The following is a 22,109-nucleotide window of genomic DNA, read 5'->3' as shown; positions in this document are numbered from 1 at the left end:
AAAAACAAAAACCTTTGGGACACAAGCGAAGGCATTCCTGAGAGGGAAAATCATAGCAATACAGGCCTTCCTAATAAAGATAAAAACATTTCAAATGAACAACCTAACCCTATGCCTACAAGAAGTCAAGGAACAACAATAAAGACAGCCCAGAGCAAGTAGAAGGAAGAAAATAACCAAGATTTGAGCAGAATTAAATGACATAGAGATTAAAAGCACAATTCTAAGGATCAATGAATCAAGGAACTGATTTTGTTAAAAGATAAATGAAATCAGTAAGCTTTAAGCAGGCTCATCAAGAAAATAAGGGAGAGGACCCAAATAAACACAATTAGAAATGAAAGAGGAGAGATTACAACTGACATCAGAGAAATAGAAGGAATTGTAAGAAATTACTATGAACTGTATGCCAAGAAATTTGGAAACCTAGGTGAAATGCATGCATTTCTACAAAAATATAATTTTCTAAAACTCAATGAAGAAGTAGTAGAAAACCTAAACAGACCAATAACAGCAAATGAAATTGAAGAGTAATCAAAAAGCTCCCGTCATAAAAAAGACCTGGACGAGATGGTTTCACAGGACAATTCTACAAAGCATTTAAGGAAGAACTAACCCCTATTCTTCACAGACTATTCCAAAAAATCCAATATGATGGAAGACTCCCCAACTCTTTTTATGAAGCCAGCATCATCCTAAACCTAAACCAAGAGAAAGACATCACAAGGAAAAAAACTTCAGGCCAATATTGCTGATGAACTTAGAAGCTACAATCCTCAACAAAATATTGTCAAACTCACCCAACAATACATTAAAAAGATCATATGCATAAAAGATCTTATGGATCATAAGAGACCCACTTCAGGTCAAAAGATGACCACAGACTAAAAGTGAAAGGATGGAAAAAATTTTCCAAGTAAATGTACAAGAGAAAAAAGCCGGGGTAGCAATTCTAATATCAGACAAAATAGACTTCAAAAAAAAGGGCCATAAGGGGAGACCCAGGAGGTCACTTCATAATACTCAAGGGGAGAATCCACCAAGAAGACATAAACATGATAAATATATATGCACCCAACATAGGAGCACCCAAATGTATAAAAAAAAATCCTAGAGGACCTCAAGAAAGATATTGACAATAACACAATTAGAGTAGGGCATTTTAACACCCCACTCTCAAAAATGGACAGATCTTCCAAACAAAATATTAACAAAGATATTGCAGCATTAAATGACACCCTAGATGAAATGGACCTAATTGATATATATAGAGCCCTTCATCCCAAAGAAGCTAAATACACATTGTTTTCAAATGCACATCGAATATTTTCAAAGGTAGACCACATGATAGGACACAAAACCAGTTTCAACAAATTCAGGAAAATAGAAATCATACCAAGCATTTTCACTGCTCACAAGAGACTGAAATTGGAAACTAACCCCACAGGAAAAGACCCAAAACACCCCAAATCATGGAGACTGAATGGTATGCTATTAAAGAATGAATGGGTCAAGAAAGAAATTGGGGAAAATTTAAAAAGTTCTGGAAACAGGGAAAATGAACTCACAACAACCGAAGTTATGGGACATAATGAAGGCAATCCTGAGAGGGAAGTTCATAGCAATATAGGCTTACCTAAAGAAAATGGAAATATTTCAAACAAGCAACCTAAACTGATGCCTGCAAGAACCGGAGGAACAACAACAATGACAGCCCAGAGCAAGTAGAAGAAAGGAAATAACCAAGAGCAGAGGAGAATTAAATGATATAGAAACAAACTAATAGCACAATTCTAAGGATCAATGAATCCAGGAGTTGGTTTTTTGAAAAGATAAACAAAATACACAAATCTTTAAGAAGGCTCATCAAGAAAAGGAGAAACAGGAACTAAATGAACAAAATCAAAAATGGAAGAGGAGAGATTACAACTGATAGCACAGAAATAGAAGGGATTGTAAGGAATTACTATGCAGACTGTATGCCAAGAAATTTGAAAGCCTAAGTGAAATGGACAAATTTCTACAAAAAATGTAATCTTCCAAAACTCAATGAAGAAGAAGCAGAAAACCTGAACAGGCCAATAACAGCAGATGAAATTGAAGCAATAATCAAAAATCTCCCATCAAACAAAAGCCCTGGATGAGATGCTTTCACAGGAGAATTCTACAAAGCTTTTAAGGAAGAGCTAACCCCTATTTTTCACAGACTATTCAAAAAAATTCAAAATGCTGGAAATTTCTCCAAATTGTTTTATGAAGCCAGCATCATCTTCATTCCAAAGCCAGATACAGACACAACAAAGAAAGAAAACTTCAGACCAATATCGCTGATGAACATAGACGCTAAAATCCTCAATAAAACATTGGCAAATCGCATCCAACAACACATCAAAAAGACCATACACCACGACCAAGTGGGATTCATCCCAGGGATGCAAGGATGGTTCAATATCCACAAATAAGTAAACGTAATAAACCACATAAACAAAAGCAAAGACAAAAACCACATGGTCATATCAATAGATGCAGAAAAGGCTTTTGTTAAGGTACAACACCCATTTATGATAAAAGTACTCAGCAACATGGGAATAGAGGGAGGATTCCTCAATATAATAAAGGCCATATATGAAAGACCTACAGCCAACATCATACTCCATGGGAAAAAACTAAAAGCTTTTCTACTAAGATCAGGAACAAAACAGGGTTGCCCACTATCACCACTTTGATTCAATATAGTATTAGAAGTTCTAGCCACAGCCATAAGAGAAGAAAAGGAAATAAAAAGCATCCAAATGGAAATGGAGGAAACAAAACTGGCACTGTTTGAAGATAACATGATAGTGTACATGGAAAACCCTGTAGCCTCTACCAAAAAACTGCTGGAACTAATAAATGAATTTGGCAAAACAGCGGGATACAAAGTCAATATCCAGAAATCAAAGGCATTTTTGTATACCAACAGTGAAACAGAAAAAGCAGAAATCAGTTAAAAAATCCCATTCAGTGTAGCCAAAACAAAAATAAAATATCTGGGAATAAACCTAACCAAGGAGGTAAAAGACCTGTATGTAGAAAACTACAACACTAAAGAAAGAAATCAAGGAAGACATGAACAAATGGAAACATATACCGTGTTCATGCATTGGAAAAATTAACATTTTAATATGACATTAAAGTGTCATATTAATGACATTTTAATATCATCAAAATGTCCATACTACCCAAAGCAATTTATAGATTCAATGCAATACCTATTAAAGTGCCAATGTCAAATTTCACAGACATAGAACAAACACTTCAATAATTTATATGGAACCATAAAAGACCCCCAATAGCAGCCGCAATTTTGAGAAAGAAGAACAAAGTAGGAGGGATCACAATACCTGATATCAAACTGTATTACAAGGCCACTGTAATCAAAACAGCCTGGTACTGGCATAAAAACAGGTACATAGACCGATGGAATAGAACTGAGAGCCCAGAAATAAACTCAACTCTCTACAGTCAATTAATATTCAACAAAGTGGGCAATAACATAAAATGGAGTAAAGATAGCCTCTTCAACAAATGGTGTTGGGAGAACTGGACATCTACATGCAAAAAAATGAAACTCGAGCACCAACTTACACCATACAAAAAAATTAATTCAAGGTGGATATAAGACTTAAATATAAGCCATGAAACCATTAAAGCTCTAGAGGAGAACATTGGCAGGAAAATCTCAGATATTCCACAGAGCAAGATTTTTACTAATACGTCATCTAGAGCAAGGGACATAAAGGAAAGAATAAACAAAAAAAAAGTAAGAAAGAAAGAATAAACAAATGTGATCTCATTAAAATTAAAATCTTCTGCATGGCTAAGGAAAACAGAATCAAGATTAAAAGAGAAGCAACTGGTTGGGAAAACATATTTGCCAATGATACTTCAGACAAAGGTTTAATTTCCCAAATATACAAAGAACTCACTTGACTCCCCTCAAAGAAGACGAGCAACCCAATTAAAAAATGGGCAAAAGACTTGAACAGATATTTCTCCAAGGAGGGCATGCAGAGGATCCAGAGACACATGAAAAGATGCTCGATATCGCTAGCTATCAGAGAGATGTAAATTAAAACCACATTGGGATACCACTTAACACCAATCAGAATGGTTATGATAAACAAAGAAACAAACAACAAGTGCTGGAGAGGTTGTGGGGAAAAGGGTACCCTAGTTCAGTGCTGGTGGGATTGCAGACTGGTACAACCACTATGGAAAACAGTATGGAAGTTTCTAAGAAAACTGAAAATGAACGTGTCTTTTGACCCAGCAATTCCACTATTAGGAGTATATCCTTAGAACCCTGAAACACCAATCCAAAAGAACCTCTGCACTCCGATGTTCATAGCCGCACAATTCACGATAGCCAAGAGTTGGAGGCAACCTAGATGCCCATTAGTAAATGACTGGATCAAAAAGCCATTTACACAATGGAATTCTCTGTTGCAGAAAGGAAGAAGGAACTCCTATCCTTGGAGCATCATGGGTGGAACTGGAAGGCATTATGCTTAGCAAAATAAGCCAGGCAGTGAAAGACAAATACCATATGATCTCACCTCTAACAAGAATCTAAACAACAAAACAGACAAGGAAGCAAAATATGACCAATGACACTGAAATACAGAACAGGCTGACAGGGTCCAGAGGGGAGAGGGGAGAGAATCATAGGGGAAAATTTATGGACTCACATGGACAAATATAAAGGACACATGGACAAAAGCTAAGGTGGGGCCGGAAATGGGAGGGAGGTGGGGAGCACTGGGCTGGGGGGCATGCCTGGGAATATAAGACAGGAAACTGTTCTTGAAGAAGAATTAAAAATTTTAAAAAATGAAGGTTAAAAAAATCATATGATTACATCAATAAATACAGAAAAACTGTTGGACAGAATCCAGCATTTATTTATGATGTAAACTCAGCAAAGTGGCATAGGAGGAGCATACCTCATCATTTTTATGGCCACATATTACAAACCCACAGCTACCATAGTCAATGGGGAAAGCAAAATGTGTTTTCCTTAATATCATGAATGAAGCAAGGATATCCACTTATTTAGCAGAGTATTGGAAGTCCTACCCACAGCAATCACACAACAAAAGAAATTATATTAAATTTGGAAAAGAAGAAGTAAACTGTCAGTGTTTTCAGATGACATGATACTATCTATATAGAGATAATTCCAAAGACTCCATCTAAAATCTATTAGAACTAATAAATGAATTACTAAAGTAAGAGATTACAAAATTAATCTTCAGAAATCAGTTGCATTTTATGTACTAACAAACTATCAGAAAGGAAAATTAAGAAAACATTGCCATTCACTGTTTCATTAAAAATTATATAGGAATTAATTTAACCAAAGAGGCAAAAGACATGTACTTAGAAAATTGTAAGACATTTAAGAAAGAAATTGAAGAAGGTACAAGTAAATGGAAGCATATACTGTGCCCATGGATGGAATATTTAACATCGTTAAAATGTTCATACTACCCCCAAAAACCTATAGATTTAATCCAACCCCTATCAAAACACCAATGGTTTATTTCACAGAACTAGAAAAAATAGTCTTGTTATTTATATGGAACAACAAAAGATCCAAGTAACCAAAGCAATCTTGAGAAAGATGAACTGAGTTATATGTTTCACACTACCTGTTATCAAACTATTCTACAAGGCCATAGTAATCAACACAGCATGATCCTGGCTTAAAAACAGATCAGATTAATGAAACAGAGTAAAGAGCCCAAAAATAAACCCATGTCTATATGATCAATTGATTTATGACATAAGAAGCAAGAGCATAAAATAGGATAAAGATAGTATCCTGAATAATTGTTGGGGATACTAGAGAGACACAAGCAAAAAATGAAACTAGACCACTTTTTTTATACACAGGTGTCAGACTCATATTCACCAGGGGCCATAACAGCCTTGCAGTTGGCATCAAAGGGACAAAATTACATTAGGACTGTGTAGCTGTAACTACTCCTTAACTGTTAATGAGTTAAATTATATTCGATCCTTTGAAGGAAAGACTAAGGCTGATGTGGCCCCTGGTGTAAATGAGTTTGACACCCCTGATATAAGAGAATATAACTCAAAATGGACTAAAGATGTAAATGTAAGATCTCAATCCATAAATCTAGAAGAAACCAAAATCAGTATACACTTTGGCATTGCTCTGAGTAATAATCTTTTTGAATATGTATCCTTCTGTTTGTTTCCAAAGGGAAACAAAAGGAAAATAAACAAATGAGACTTGACAAATTAGACAAATGAGACTAGACAAACACTTGTGAAACTAAAGTGTTTGCATGGCAAGCAAAACCATCAACAAAACAAAAAGACAACTTATTGAATGAGAGAAGATGTTTGCCAATAATATTTTTTCATAAATTACTTAAAAATTTTTAAATTATTATTCAGAAACAGCTTTCTGTCTTTTGCTCCCATCCCAGGCCCTGCCCCCAGAGTGCTCCCCACCTCCCTCCCATTTCCTCCCTGCCACCTTAGTTTTTGTCCATGTGTCCTTTATACTTGTTCATGTGAGTCCATCCAATTTTCCCCTATGATTCTCTCCCCTCTCCCCTCTGGACTCTGTCAGCCTGTTCTGTATTTCAGTGTCATTGGTCATATTTTGCTTGTTTGTCTGTTTTGTTGTTTAGATTCTTGTTAGAGGTGAGATCATATGGTATTTGTCTTTCACTGCCTGGATTATTTTGCTCAGCAAAATGCTTTCCAGTTCCACCCATGATGTTGCAAAGGGTAGGAGTTCCTTCTTCCTTTCTACAAGAGAATTCCATTGTGTAAATGTACCATAGCTTTTTGATCCAGTCATTTACCGATGGGCATCTAGCTTGCTTCCAACTCATGGCTATTGTAAATTGTGCTGCTATGAACATCGGGGTGCATAGGTTCTTTTGGATTGGGGTTCTTAGGATATACTCCCAGTGATATTGCTGGGTCAAAAGACATGTTCATTTTCAGTTTTCTTAGAAACTTCCATACTGTTTTCCATAGTGGTTGTACCAGTCTGCAATCCCACCAACAGTGAACTAGGATCCCCTTTTCCTCACAACCTCTTCAACACGTGTTGTTTGTTTCTTTGTTTATGATAGACATTCTGACTGGTGTTAAGTGGTATCTCATTGTAGTTTTAATTTACATCTCTATGATATTTAGTGATATCGAGTATCTTTTCATGTGTCTCTGGATCTTCTGTATGTCCTCCTTGGAGAAATGTCTGTTCAAGTCCTTTGCGCATTTTTTAATTGGATTGCTCGTCTTCTTTGAGTGGAGCTGAGTGATTTCTTTGTATATTTTGGAAATTAAACCTTTGTCTGAGGTATCATTGGCAAATACGTTGTCCCATACAATTGGCTCTCTTTTTATTTCAATACTGTTTTCTTTACCTATGCGGAAGCTTTTTTTTTTATGAGATCCCATTTGTTTATTTTTTTATGTCCCTTGCTCTAGGGGACATATCAGTAAAACTGTTGCTGCGTGAAATATCTGAGATTTTCTTGCCAATGTTCTCCTCTAAAATTTTTATTGTGTCACGTTTTGTAGTTAAGTCTTTTATCCACCTTGAATTTATTTTGGTGTATGATATAAGTTGGTACTCAAGTTTCATTTTTTTTGCACATAGCTGTCCAGTTCTCCCAGCACCATTTGTTGAAGAGGCTATCTTTACTCCATTTTATGTTAGTGCCCCCTTTGTCGAATATTAATTGACTGTAGAGGTTTGGGTTTATGTCTGGGCTCTCTGTTCTATTCCATTGGTCTATGTGCCTCTTTTTATGCCAGTACCAGGCTGTTTTGATTACAGTGGACTCGTAATACAGTTTAATATCAGGTATTGTGATCCCTCCTTCCTTTTTCTTCTTTCTCAAAATTGCAGCTGCTATTCGGGGTCTCTTATGGTTCCATATAAATTTTTGAAGTGTTTGTTCTATGTCTGTGAAATATGCCATTGGTACTTTAATAGATATTGCATTGAATCTGTAAATTGCTTTGGGTAGAATGGACATTTTGATGATGTTAATTCTTCCAATCCATGAACACGGTATATGTTTCCATTGTTTGTGTCTTCCTTGATTTCTTTCTTCAGTATTGTGTCGTTTTTTGCATACAGATCTTTTACCTCCTTGGTTAGGTTTATTGCCAGATATCTTATTTTTCTTTTTGCTATATAGAATGGGATTTTTTTCTTGACTTCTGCTTCTGCTGTCCCATTGTTGGTATAGAAAAATGCTTTTGATTTCTGGATATTGACTTTGTATCCCGCTGTTTTGCCAAATTGATTTATTAGTTCCAGCAGTTTTTTGGTAGAGTCTATAGGATTTTCCATGTACACTCTCATGTCATCTGCAAGCAATGCCAGTTTTGTTTCCTCCTTTCTGCTTTGGATGCCTTTTATTTCATTTTTTTTTCTGATCCCTGTCACTAGAAGAACTTGTAATACTATATTGAATAGAAGTGGTGAAAGTGGACAACCTTGTCTTGTTCCTGATCTTAGTGGAAAAGCTTTTAGTTTTTTCCCGTGGAGTATGATGTTGGCTGTAGGTCTTTCATATATGGCCTTTATTATATTGAGGAATGCTCCCTCTATTCCCACTTTGCTGAATACCTGTATCATAAATGGGTGTTATACCTTATCAAAAGCTTTTTCTGCTTCTATTGCTATGATCATGTGTTTTTTGTCTTTGCTTTTGTTTATGTGATGTATTACATTTAGCGATTTCCAGATCGTGCACCATCCCTGCATCCCTGGGATGAATCCCACTTGGTCGTGGTGTATGATCTTTTTGATGTATTGTTGGGTGTCATTTGCCAATATTTTATTGAGGATTTTAGCGTCTATGTTCATCAGCGATATTGGCCTGAAGTTTTCTTTCTTTGTTGTGTCTCTATCTGGTTTTGGAATGAGGATGATGCTGGCTTCATAAAAGGAGTTGGGGAGTTTTCCATCATTTTGGATTTTTTAAAAACAATATGTGGAGAATAGGGGTTAGCTCTTCCTTAAAAACTTTGTAGAATTCTCCTGTGAAACCATCTCGTCCAGGGTTTTTGTGTGATGGGAGTTTTTTTATATCTGCTTCAATTTCATCTGCTGTTATTGGCCTGTTCAGGTTTTCTGCTTCTTCATTGAGTTTTGGAAGATTATATTTTTTGTAGAAATTTGTCCATTTCACCTCGGTTTTCAAATTTCTTCGCATACAGTTCTGCATAGTAATTTCTTATAATCCCTTCTATTTCTGTGGTATCAGTTGTAATCTCTATTTTTCATTTTTGATTGTGTTCATTTGGGCCCTCTTTTTCCTTTTCTTGATGAGCCTACTTAAAGCTTTGTCTATTTTGTTTATCTTTTCAAAAAACCAACTCCTGGATTCACTGATTTTTAAAATTGTGCTTTTAGACTCTGTGTCATTTAATTCTGCTCTGATCTTGGTTATTTCCTTCCTTCTACTTGCTCTGGGCTGTCTTTGTTGTTGTTCCTTGAGTCCTTGCAGGCGTCGGGTTAGGCTGCTTGTTTGAAATGTTTCTATCTTTTTTTAGGTAGGCCTGTATTGCTATGAACTTCCTTCTCAGTACTGCCTTCACTGTTTCCCATAACTTTTCGGTTCTTGTGATTTCATTTTCATTTGTTTCCAGAAGCTTTTTTATTTCTTCCCTAATTTCTATCTTGACCCATTCATTGTTTAGTAACATACCATTCAGTCTCCATGCTTTTGTGTGTTTGGGGTATTTTCCTGTGGGGTTGGTTTCCAATTTCAGTTCCTTGTGATTAGAGAATATGCTTGGTAAGATTTGTATTTTCCTGAATTTGTTGAGACTCGTTTTGTGTCCTGACATGTGGTCTATCTTTGAAAGTGTTCCATGTGCATTTGAAAAGTATGTTTATTTAGCTTTTGGCATGGAGGGTTCTATATATATCAATTAGGTCAATGTCATCTAGGGTGTTGTTTAATGCTGCAATATCTTTGTTGATATTTTGTTTGGAATATTTGTCCAATTTTGATACTGGGGTGTTAAAAGCCTCTACTATAATTGTGTTGCTGTCAATATCTTTCTTGAGGTCCTCTAGGGTTTTCTTTATATATTTGGGTGCTCCTATGTTGGGTGTGTATATATTTAGGATGTTAATGTCTTCTTGTTGGATTCTTCCCGAAGGATTATGAAGTGACCTTCTGGGTCTCTCTTTATGGCCCTTTTCTTGAAGTCTATTTTATCTGATATGAGAATTGCTACCCTAGCTTTTTTTTTTTCTTGTCCATTGCTTGGAAAATTTTTTTCTATCCTTTCACTTTTAGTCTGTGGTGGTCTTTTGACCTGAGGCAGGTCTCTTGTAGGCAGCATGTATGTGGGTCATACTTTCTTATCCATTCAGCTATTTTATGTGTTTTAATTGGTACATGTAATCCATTTATGTTTAATGATATTATTGAAAGGTACTTATTCATTTACATTTATGTACCTATGTTCCTCTTCGTCTCTCTCTTTTCCTTCCTTTCCTCAAAGCAGCCCTTTTAGTAATTCTTGTAGAGCTGGTTTGGTGGAGGCATATTCTTTTAGACTTCTTTTGTCTTGGAAGCTCTTTATTTGGCCTTCTATCTTGATTGAGAGCCTTGCTGGGTAAAGTAGCCTTGGTTGTAGACCTCTGTTTCTCCTTACTTGGAATATTTCTCGCCATTCTCTTCTTGCTTGTAATGTCTCCATTGAGAAGTTGGTACCCAACCTTATTAGCACCCCCTTGTATATTACTTCCCTTTTCTCCCTTGCTGCCTTTAGGATTCTCTCTTTGTTTTGGAGTTTTGCCATTTTAATGATGATGTGTCTTGCAGTGGTCCTCTTTGGGTTCCACCTGATTGGACTCTGCGATTCCTGGATTAATGTGACTTTCTCTCTCCTCAACTTAGGAAATTTTCCGTTATTACTCTTCTAGTAGGTTTTCTGTCCCTTGTTCTTCTTCTTTTTCTGTTATTTCTATTATTCTGATATTATTACATTTCATATTGTCTTGCATTTCTCTTAATCCCTCCTCATTCTTTCTGATTCTCTTTTCCATTATTTAGTCTGTCTGGCAGATTCTTCCTACCCTTTCTTCGATCTCGCTTATGCGATCTTCTGCCTCATCAATCCTATTCTTCATACCTTCTACTGTGTTTTTCAGTGAAGAAATTGTATTCTTTATTTCGTCTTGGCCTTTACTGATGGTTTCTATTTCCTTTTTCATGTTGGTATTACTTGTGGAGAGTTCATTGTAGCTCCCCTGTAGTTTCAGGTAGCTCGTTGTAAGCTCTTTGAATTTCCTGATAACCAGGGCTTTGAATTCAATATCTGATAGTTTACTTGCCTTTATTTCATCTAACATTCTTTCTGAGACTTCCTCCTTTTCTTTCATTTTGGGATTGTTTCTTTGTCTTCCCATTGTTTGTGTTGCTCTTCTTGTTGTCCTCAGCTTCTTAAATTGATCTGTCTGGTTCCCTGGGTTTATGGTGTGAACTTCTGTGGTAGGATGCCTGTGAAATTCAGTGGTGCAGTCTCCTGCAGGTATCTTGGTGTTCTCTGCTTCCCCCTATTCCTCTTGTTGGTTTCTAGCTGGTCAAACCTTTTCTACTGGTATCAGTAGCTGCAGCAGCCTGAGGAGCTCTTAGTGTGGCCTTTCTTGCGTGTTGGTGACCTCAACTGGTCTCACCAGTGCCCTCCCAAGATCCAGACAGGCGCTGCTCTCCTGCACTCCACTGAGAGCAGATTTTTCCCCAGGCTTCCCAACCATGGCCTGGAGTGAGGGCGCATGCTCCCAGCCAGGCTTTCCTGGTCTCACAAGCTTGGGCACGGACCTTTCCCAGTGCTGTGGCTGAACCCACGGGGTAACTCACAATTCTCCCAAGGTGGCAACCACGACCTGACTCCCGGTTTTTCCATCTGCGCCTGGCTGGATAGGGAGGGAGCTGGTGACTGGCTCTCTTCCAGGGGTCTTGCTAGTAGCCCGAGACTCCCAGGGTCTGTGGTAGACCTGGCTCCAACCCCGCACTACTGGGAATGCACAGGCGACTCTCAGTTCCCCAAGTCTGCAACCGCGGCTTCACTACATGTGTTATCATAGCTCTCTGGTTTGCTTCTCAATGCCCACTCCTCTCTCTGCCACTACAGGCAAACCAATCTCTCCTGGTGTTTTCCAATCTGCGCCCTGCCGGATATAGAGGGTGCCGGTCACTAGTTCTCTCCCAGGGTTGTTGTCCGCCCTAGGCTCTCAGAGACCTGGGCGGACCGGCCAGGGCCCTGGTGAGGCCCAGTGGAGGTCCTGTAGCCTCTGTGCTGTTCCCTTGTACCTTGTTGATCTCTGGTCATTTTCTCTCCTCAACCTCTGGTCATTCAGTGTCTGCTACACTTTCTGGACTCCTTTCTTCCTATATGCTGGGTCCCTGTTTGGTATCCGCTGCGCTCCTCTGAAGATCAGCCTGGTTTTTCTCCGGCGCGTGGAGGGAAGTGAATTCCTTTGTCCTACTCTGCCCCCATCTTCCCTATCCTTCATTTTATTTATGTGAGTTATCACATTAATTGTCTTGCAGGCACTAAACCAACTTTTCAATCCAGGAGTGAATCCAAGTTGATCATGGTGTAACTTTTTAATGTATTGGTTAAATCAGTTTGTGAATATTTTGTCGTGGATTTTTGCATCATGTTCATCAGGGACATTGGCCTACCATTTTCTTTTTTGTGTGTAACATCTTTGTATGGTCTTGGAATTGGGGTAATGCTGGCCTGATATAGTGAGCTGAGAGCCTTCTTTACTCCTGAATTTATTAAAATATTTTGACAAGGAAAGGTGTTCTTTTTTGAATGTTCAGTAATATTCAACTATAAAGCCATCAGGTTGGGGACTTTTTAAAAAGATTATTTTATTTATTTTTAGAGAGAGTGGTAGGGAGGGAGAAAGAGAGGAAAAGAAACATCAATCAGTTGCCTCTCACATGCCCCCAACCAGGGACCTGGTCTGCAACACAGGCATGTGCCCTGACCAGGAATCAAATCTTTTGGTTAATGGGACAATGCCAAACCTACTGATCCACACCAGTTAGGGCAGGTTCAGGACTTTTGTGTGTCGGGAGTATTTGTATTACTGATTCAATTTCATTGGTAGATATTGGTTTGTTGAAATTTTCTGTTTTTCTTGATTTAATTTTAGAATATTTTATTTCCCTAAGAATTTATCCATTTCTTCCAAGTTGTCCAATATGTTGGAATATAATTGTAATATTTTCCTATAATCCTTTGTATTTCTATGGTGTCAACTGTCACTTCTCCTCTTTCATTTCTGATTATATTGGGGTCCTCTCTTTTTTTCTTGACAAGTCTGGTTATCAATTTTATTTATCTTTTAAAAGAACAAGTTATTGGTTGCATTCATCTTTTGTAGTACTTTTTAGGCTCTCTTTCATTTATTCCCACTCTGATCTTTATTATTTTCTTCCTTCTACTCATTTGGGGCTTCATTTGTTCTTTTTTTCTAGTTCCTGTAGGTGTGAGTTTAGATTGTTTATTTTAGCTTTTTCTTGTTCCTTGAGATAGGCCTGGATCACTATAAACTTCCCTGTTAGTACTGCCTGGGCTGTGTCCCATAGATTTGGGGTCAAATCTATGGAGTCTCATAGATTTGTTTTCATTTTATTCACATCAAGGTATCTTTTCATTTCTTTCTTGATCTTATTGTTAACTCATTCATTGTTTTGTAGCGTATTATATAGCCTCCACTTTTGTGTGTGTTTTTCTGTTTTTATAACTGATTTCTACTATAAGATTAATTCACTCACCCGTTTGTAATGGTCTACTAAAAAGTGTAGATTTTATGATTTTGAAATTATTATCACCAAATAATTTCAACCATTTCAAGTCACAAGAAATACTAGGTGTGACAAAGCTATGTGACAGAAACCTAAAGTATTAGCCTAATGGAGGAGTTCCACACCCAGTCCATTTATGCTTGGGGAGAGGACAAGAATGTCCATTGTGATTAAAGAAGATGCTTGATATTTCAATCTCCTTAAATTTGTTGAGACTTGCTTTGTTGCCTAATATGAGATCTGTCCTGGAAAATATTCCATGTGCACTTGAGTAAAAGGTATATTCTACTTCTTTGGGGTGAAATATTCTGAAAAATGTCAAATAAACCCATTTGGTATAATTTATCACTTAAGGCCTCTTTTTCCATCTTGTTTTTCTCTCTCAGTGATTTATTCATAGATGTCAATGGGGTTAATGCCATCTACGAATACTGCCATCATTTGATTTCTAAATTTTTAAGCTTTATATATGTAGGTACTCCTACGTTAGTTGTGTAAATATTTACAAGGGTTATATCCTCTTGTTCGACTGATCCCTTTATCATTTAAAAATGTCCTTTGTCTCATGTTATTTCCTTTAATAAAGCCTATTTTATCTTCTATAAGTACTGCTACTCCAGACCTTTTTTTCATTTCCATGAAATATAAAGGGTTGGGCAAAAGTAGGTTTACTGTTGTTTGTATGAAAAAAATAATACAATAATTAATAAATAATAATACAAGAATAAACCCTGTATTTCACATACTTGTTACTGTAAACCTACTTTTGCCCCTCCCTGTATTTTCCCACCCCTTTACTTTCAGTATTTGTGTGTCTTTCCATCTGAAGTAAGTCTCTTATAGGTAGCATATGTATGGGTCTTGTTTTCTTATGCATTCAGGCACGCTGGGGGACCTTTCTAAAGCAGACCTTCTTGTCACTGCCCTTCTGGAGTCCTTATGGTGATATAAACTACCTTCCCTCTCATGGTAGAAAACACATCTCCCAGAACCAGGTAGGCCTAGGTTTGAGCTTAGCTTGGCCTCTTCACAAACAGGGTGCCCTTGAGCAAGTGATCCCTGCATATTTCCACCATGGGGTAAAACATCCTGTAATGGAGGGTAGATGAGGTGGCTTTTAGGTATTAATAGTTTCTATCTATGTTAAGTACCTAATAAACAGTTTAGTCAATTGGATGAATGTATAAACACATCCATTTCTGCCAGGCAGAAATCTAGGTTTTGCCAGCTGTCTGTTTGCTGGCTTTGGGAGACTGATATATGTGATAACACCTCCATGTAAAGGAAAAAAAATGACTACCTACACTTATTGGGCACTGAAAAGTGTTCTAAGTGATTCCCTTGCCTGGCAGCATTTACTCTTCACAACCATCCAATGGGTGGGGATGGAGGTAGCACAGCCAAATTCCAGCCGTGGCTGGCAGCTCATAGTCCTGCTTTTACACAGACTCCATGCTGCCTCCTGCTGTGCCATCCAAAGTAAGATCTAGGAAGAATAAATGGGAGATAGGGAGAAATCTTCCTTACAGAATAGTTCTAATTAATAAATGTAGAAAAATGAGAGGAACAGAATGTCACTACAGAAACACCATAGTGATAACTGCTGCAGATAACAGCCAGTGCCAAACACTAAAACCCATAAGCAGAGCTTCAAGGACTACTTGGAGGTTACTCCAAATATCTCCCCTAAAATATTTACTAATTAACAACAGATATCCAAAAATTGTCTGATATACTTCTTTTTAGTAGGTGGTAATCAATTTTCCTCCCCTTGAGAATAGGCTAGACTCAGTGACTTCAAAAAATAGAGTCTGAAAAGGAAAAACTGTAATTTCACAATGGAGAAATCTGGCTGCAGCTACCTTCCCCAAATGATTGAGGTTAACTCTCCAGTAACAAGTCATGGGGATATGCTGTGATAACAAAAGGAATTTGCCTCTGTGGTATTCTAAGCCTGTTATTGTGAGAAAACATCAGATGAACCCAAACTGAGGGACATTCTATATGCCTGACCAGTATTCACCAAATTTGTCAAGGTCATGAAGGATAAGGAAAGATCAATAAACTGTTGCAGATAGGAGGGAACTAGGAAGACATACCAGCTAAAAGCAATGAGGATATTGGATTAGATCCAGGGACATAAAAAGAACATTAGGAAAAAACCAACAAACAGGTAAGAGCTGAAGAAAAGTGCTGAGGCAGTACTAACATCTTAGTTTTGGAAGTGGTGATATGGTCATGAGTATTTGACACTATATCTGTAGCCCTTTTACAACTAATATTGTTTCTAAATAAAATGTTACAAAGCAAAACCAAGTTCACACTCTGTGAAGGTGTACATAATGCTTAGAGTGGACATTTTGGATTCAGATGAGAGAATTGACTGTACTATGGTTTTATATTTGCTGTGTGTTAGAACTTCCAAAAATACAATAAAAAACTTGTTTTGCTATGGATTGCAGAATGCTGGGTGGAATGGAGGGGGCATAGATTCATTCTCAGTAGACTTCAAAGTAAAAGTCTTGAGACCTGTGGACTTTACTGGGATTGCCCATGGAAGGTGGCCTGATTAAGCAGGAGTGACCCTTGCCACTGCACCATCAGCTTCAAAACCCACATTCCAAGCAGTAACAATTTTAAAGTGTCTTTCTGATATTCTGTTTAGAATTTTTACCAGCAGGTGACCAGAAACATTTTGAGAAACTCAGTGGCTACCCATCAGCCAACAGCTGTTCAGCAGCATTCACACCATTACTTTACATGTTACTACAACATTTTAAACAAGTCTCAGAACCATGAGGCAGCCTCAAAGGGTAGGGTAGAAAGGGTAGAAAGGGCTCCCTGAAGTCAGGGGACCTAAGAAGATATATATCATGGCAGTGAACAGGAGAGCTTAACATTGAGACAGCAATACTCCCAAACAGATCTACAGATTCAACACAACTCCTATCAAAATTCCAGTTTGCTCCTTTGCAGATTAACAAGCTGACCCAGATGGAAATGCAAAGAATCTGGAAGAGTCAAAACAATCTTGAAAATGAAGAACAGCCATGGCCAGGTGGCTTACTTGGTTGAAGTGTTGCCCCGTACACCAAAAAGATTGAGGGTTTGATTTCAGGTCAGAGCACATACTTAGGTTGTGGGTTCAGTCCCCAGTCAGGACATGTGTGGAAAGCAACTCATTGATGTTTCTCTCCCACATTGATATCTTTCTCCCTCTCTCTCTTTCCCTCCTCCCCTTCCTTCCTCCCATTTCTCCTTCCCTTCCTCTATCTAAAATCACTAAAAAATATCCTCAAGTAAGGATTAAACAAAGAACAACAACAACAAAATTGGAGAACTTACACTTCCTATTCTCAAACCTTACTACAAAACGATGGTCATCAATACTGTGTGGCAATGGCACGTTGATGGACACATAGAGCAACAGAATAGAATGCACAGTCCTTCACATAGACCTTCGCATTTATGGTCAACTGATTTCTCAACAAGGATGCCCAGATAATTCAGTAGGAAAGGATAGTCTCTTTAACAAATAGTGCTGGGACAACTGGATATACACATGGAAAACAATGAGATTGAACCCCTACCTCACACCAAATACAAAAATTAATTCAAAATGGATTAAATACCTAAATATAAAAGCCAAAATTAAGAAAACTTTTAGAAGGAAACATAGAAGTAAATCTTTACGACTTGGGCTGGGCAATGGTTACTTTTGTTATAACACCAAAAGCACAAGTAACAAAAAGTAGGTAAACTGTACTTAACAAACAAGAGTATCACTTTTGATATCATTAATAAATTAGACCTTCAGTGAAGATGGAGGCATAGGGAGACACACTGTGCCTCCTTGCACAACCAAAATTAAGGACAAAACATTTAGAAACAAAAAATAAACACAACTGACAGAAAATTGAACTGTACGGAACTCCAACAACCATTCAACCAGATTGATAAACCAGGCAAAAATCGGGAGCAAGACAGACCATGCAACCCACGGCCCCAGCAATGGGAAATAAAGCCTAAAAGCACTGATGAAAAACACTTGTCAGGGTTGAGGTGCTGGAAGAGACTTCCAGCCTCAAGGGAGAGTTTGTTGGGGAGACCCACAGGGTCTTAGAACATACACAAGCCCACTCGCCTGGGAAACAACATCACAAGGGCCCAATTTGCTTGTGGGAAGCAGCAGAAGGGACTGAAATCCAAGAGCAGACCAAGCGCCATTGTTACCTCTCTGACCCTGTCCCAACATACAGCGTCACAACCCAGCAACTGGGTTGACCCATCCTGGTGATGACCAGACAAAAAAAAATGGCTCAAATGGAAGAACAAATCAAAGCCCCAGAGTCAATATTTTAAGCGACCAAGAGATAGACAACCTATCAGATGCACAGTTCAAAGCACTGGTGATCAGGATGCTCACAGAATTGGTTGATTTTGATCACAAATTAGATTAAAAAAATGAAGGCTACACTAACTGAAATGGAGGAAAATGCACAGGGAACCAATAGTGATGGAAAGGAAACTGGGATACAAATCAATGGAGTAGACAAGAAGGAAGAAAGAAACAAACAAAGAGAAAAGAAGGAAGAAACCAGAATACAAAAAAATGAGGAGAGGCTTAGGAACATCCAGGACATCTTTAAACACCCCAACATCTGAATTATAGGGGGACCAGAAGAGGAAGGGGAACAGCACGAGTGGAAAACTTATTTGAACAAATAATAAAGGAGAACTTCCCCAATCTGGCAAAGGAAGTAGACTTCCAGAAAGTTCAGGAAGCTCACAGAGTACCAAAGAAGTTGGACACAAGGAAGAACACACCAAGGCACATCATAATTACATTAGCCAAGATTAAAATGAAGGAGAGAATTCTAGAAGCAGCAAGAGATAAGGGGGCAGTCGCCTGAAAAAGGAGATCCCATCAGACTATCAGCTTATTTCTCAAAAGAGAACTTACAGGCAAGAAGAGGCTGGAAAGAAGTATTCTAGGTCATGAAATCCAAAGACCTACATGCAAGATTGCTCTATCCAACAAAGCTTTCATTTAGAATGGAAGGGCAGACAAAGTGCTTCCAAGATAAGGACAATTTAGAGGAGTTCATCATCACCAAGCCCTTATTATATGAAATGTTAAAGGGATTTATCTAAGAAAAAGAAGATAAAAAACATGAACAGTAAAAAGACAGCAAACTCACAGTTATTAACAACCACAACCTAAAACAAAAGCAAACTAAGGAAACAACTAGAACAGGAACAAAACCACAGAAATAGAGATCAAAAGGTGGGTTAGCAACAGCACAGTGGGAGGAGAGAGGGGGAAAAGGTATAGATAATAAGTAGCGTAGATGGTAGGTAGAAAATAGACAGGGGGAGGGCAAGAATAGTATGAGAAATGTAGAGGCTAAAAATCTTAGGACACATGGACATAGACTAAAGGGAGGAATGTGGGTGGGAGGGTGTGTGCAGGGTGAAGAGGAGAGAAGGAGGGTACAGGACAACTGTAATGGCATAATCAAGAAATATTTTTTGTTTTTTTAATTTATTTATTTTTCAACTACAGTTTTCTCTCTATTAATCCCATTCCAACCCACACGCCGTGATCCCCCCTCCCTCCAATTTCCACTCTTCTTAGTTGTTGTCCATGTATGCTTTGTATTTGTTCCTCTAAATCCCTCCCCTATTTCCCCTAAAATTCACTCCCCTCTCCCCTCTGGACCGTGTCAGCATGTTCTGTATTTCAGTGTCTTTGGCAACATTTTGCTTGTTTGTTTGTTTTGTTGTTTAGATTCCTGTTAACGGTGATACCAAATGGTATTTGTCTTTCACTGCCTAGATTATTTCACTCAGCATAATGCATTCCAGGTCCATCCATGATGTTGCAAAGGGTAGGAGTTCCTTCTTCCTTTCTGCAGCATAGAATTCCATTGTGTAAATGTACTATAGTTTTTTGATCCAGTCATTTACTGCTGGGCATTTAGGTTGCTTCCAACAATAGGCTATCATGAATTGTGCTGCTATGAACATCGGGGTGCATAGGTTCTTTTGGATTGGTGTTTTGGGGTTCTTAGGATATACTCCTAAGAGTGAAAATTTTGGGTCAAAAGGCACATTCATTTTCAGTTTTCTTAGAAAATTCCATACTGTTTTCCACAGTGGTTGTACCAGTCTGCAATCCCACCAAGAGTGACCTAGGGTCTCCTTTTCCCCACAACCTCTCCAGCATTTGTTGTTGGTTTCTTTGTTTGTGATAGCCATTCTGACCAGTGTAAAGTGGTATCTGGCCCTGGCTGGTGTAGCTCAGTGGATTGAGTGCGGGCCTGCGAACCAGAGGATCGCGGTTCGATTCCCAGTCAGGGCACATGCCTGGGTTGCAGGTGAGTTCCCTGCAGGCCAACTCCCAGCAGGGGACACATGAAAAACAACCATGCATTGATGTTTCTCTCCCTCTCTCCTTCCCCTCTAAAGATAAATAAATAAATAAAATCTTTAAAAAAATAAAAAAATAAAGTGGTATCTCATTGTGGTTTTAATTTGCATCTCTCTGATAGCTAGCGATATCGAGCATCCTTTCATGTTTCTCTGGATTCTCTGTATGTCCTCCTTGGAGAAATGTCTGTTCCAGTCCTTTGGCCATTTTTTAATTGGGTTGCTGGTCTTCTTTGAGTGGAGTTGAGTGAGTTCTTTGTATATTTTGGAGATTAAACCTTTGTCTGAAGTATCATTGGCAAATATGTTTTCCCAAGCAGTTGCTTCTCTTCTAATCTCAATACTGTTTTCCTTAGCCATGCAGAAGCCTTTAATTTTGATGAGATCCCATTTGTTTATTCTTTCCTTTATATCCCATGCTCTAGGGGACGTATCAGTAAAAATCTTGCTGCGTGGAATATCTGAGATTTTCCTGCCAATGTTCTCCTTTAGGGCTTTAATGGTTTCCGGGCTTATATTTAAATCTTTTATCCACCATGAGTTAATTTTGGTGTATGATGTAAGTTGGTGCTCAAGTTTCATTTTTTGGCATGTAACTGTCCAGTTCTCCCAACACCATTTGTTGAAGAGGCTATCTTTACTCCATTTTATGTTATTGCCCCCTTTGTTGAATATTAATTGACTGTAGAGATTTGGGTTAATTTCTGGGCTCTCTGTTCTATTCCATTCTATTCTATTCTGTTCTATGTGCCTGTTTTTGTGGCAGTACCGGGCTGTTTTGATTACAGTAGCCTTGTAATACAGTTTAATATCAGGTATTGTGATCCCTCCTACTTTGTTCTTCTTTCTCAAAATTGCGGCTGCTATTGGGGGTCTTTTATGGTTCCATATCAATTTTCGAAGTATTTGTTCTATGTCTGTGAAATTTGACATTGGCACTATAATAGGTATTGCATTGAGTCTGTAAATTGCTTTTGATAGTATGGACATTTTGATGATGGTAATTCTTCCAGTCCAAGAATACGGTGTATGTTTCCATTTATTTGTGTCTTCCTTGATTTCTTTCTGCAGTGTTGTGTAGTTTTCTGCATACAGGTCTTTTACCTCCTTGGTTAGGTTTATTCCCAGATATTTTATTTTTCTTTTTGCTATGTCGAATGGGTTTTTTCTTGATTTCTGCTTCTGCTGTTTCATTGTTGGCATACAAAAATGCCTTTGATTTCTGGATATTGACATTGTAACCCACTGTTTTTGCGAAATTCATTTATTAGTTCCAGCAGTTTTTTGGTAGAGGCTACAGGGTTTTCCATCTACACTATCATGTCATCTGCAAACAATGACAGTTTTGTTTCCTTCTTTCTGCTTTGGATGCCTTTTATTTCCTTTTCTTGTTTGGTTGCTGTGGCTAGAACTTCTAATACTGTATTGAATAGAAGTGGTGAAAGTGGACAACCTTGTCTTGTTCCTGATCTTAGTGGAAAAGATTTTAGTTTTTGCCCATTGAGTATGATGTTGGCTGTAGGTCTTTCATATATGGCCTTTATTATATTGAGGAATGCTCCCTCTGTTCCCACTTTGCTGAGTACCTTTATCATAAATGGCTCTTGTACCTTATCAAAAGTTTTTCCTGCGTCTATTGATATGACCATGTGGTTTTTGTCTTTGCTTTTGTTTATGTGATGTATTACATTTACTGGTTTACGAATATTGAACCATCCTTGCATCCCTGGGATTAATCCCACTTGGTCGTGGTGTATGATCTTTTTGATGTATTGTTGGATGTGCTTT

This window comes from Sturnira hondurensis, unplaced genomic scaffold (assembly GCF_014824575.4).
Source record: "Sturnira hondurensis isolate 20B ecotype Veracruz unplaced genomic scaffold, ASM1482457v3 Scaffold0008640, whole genome shotgun sequence".
NCBI classification, from domain to species: Eukaryota; Metazoa; Chordata; class Mammalia; order Chiroptera; family Phyllostomidae; genus Sturnira; species Sturnira hondurensis.
Note: the sequence above shows the minus strand (reverse complement) of the source record.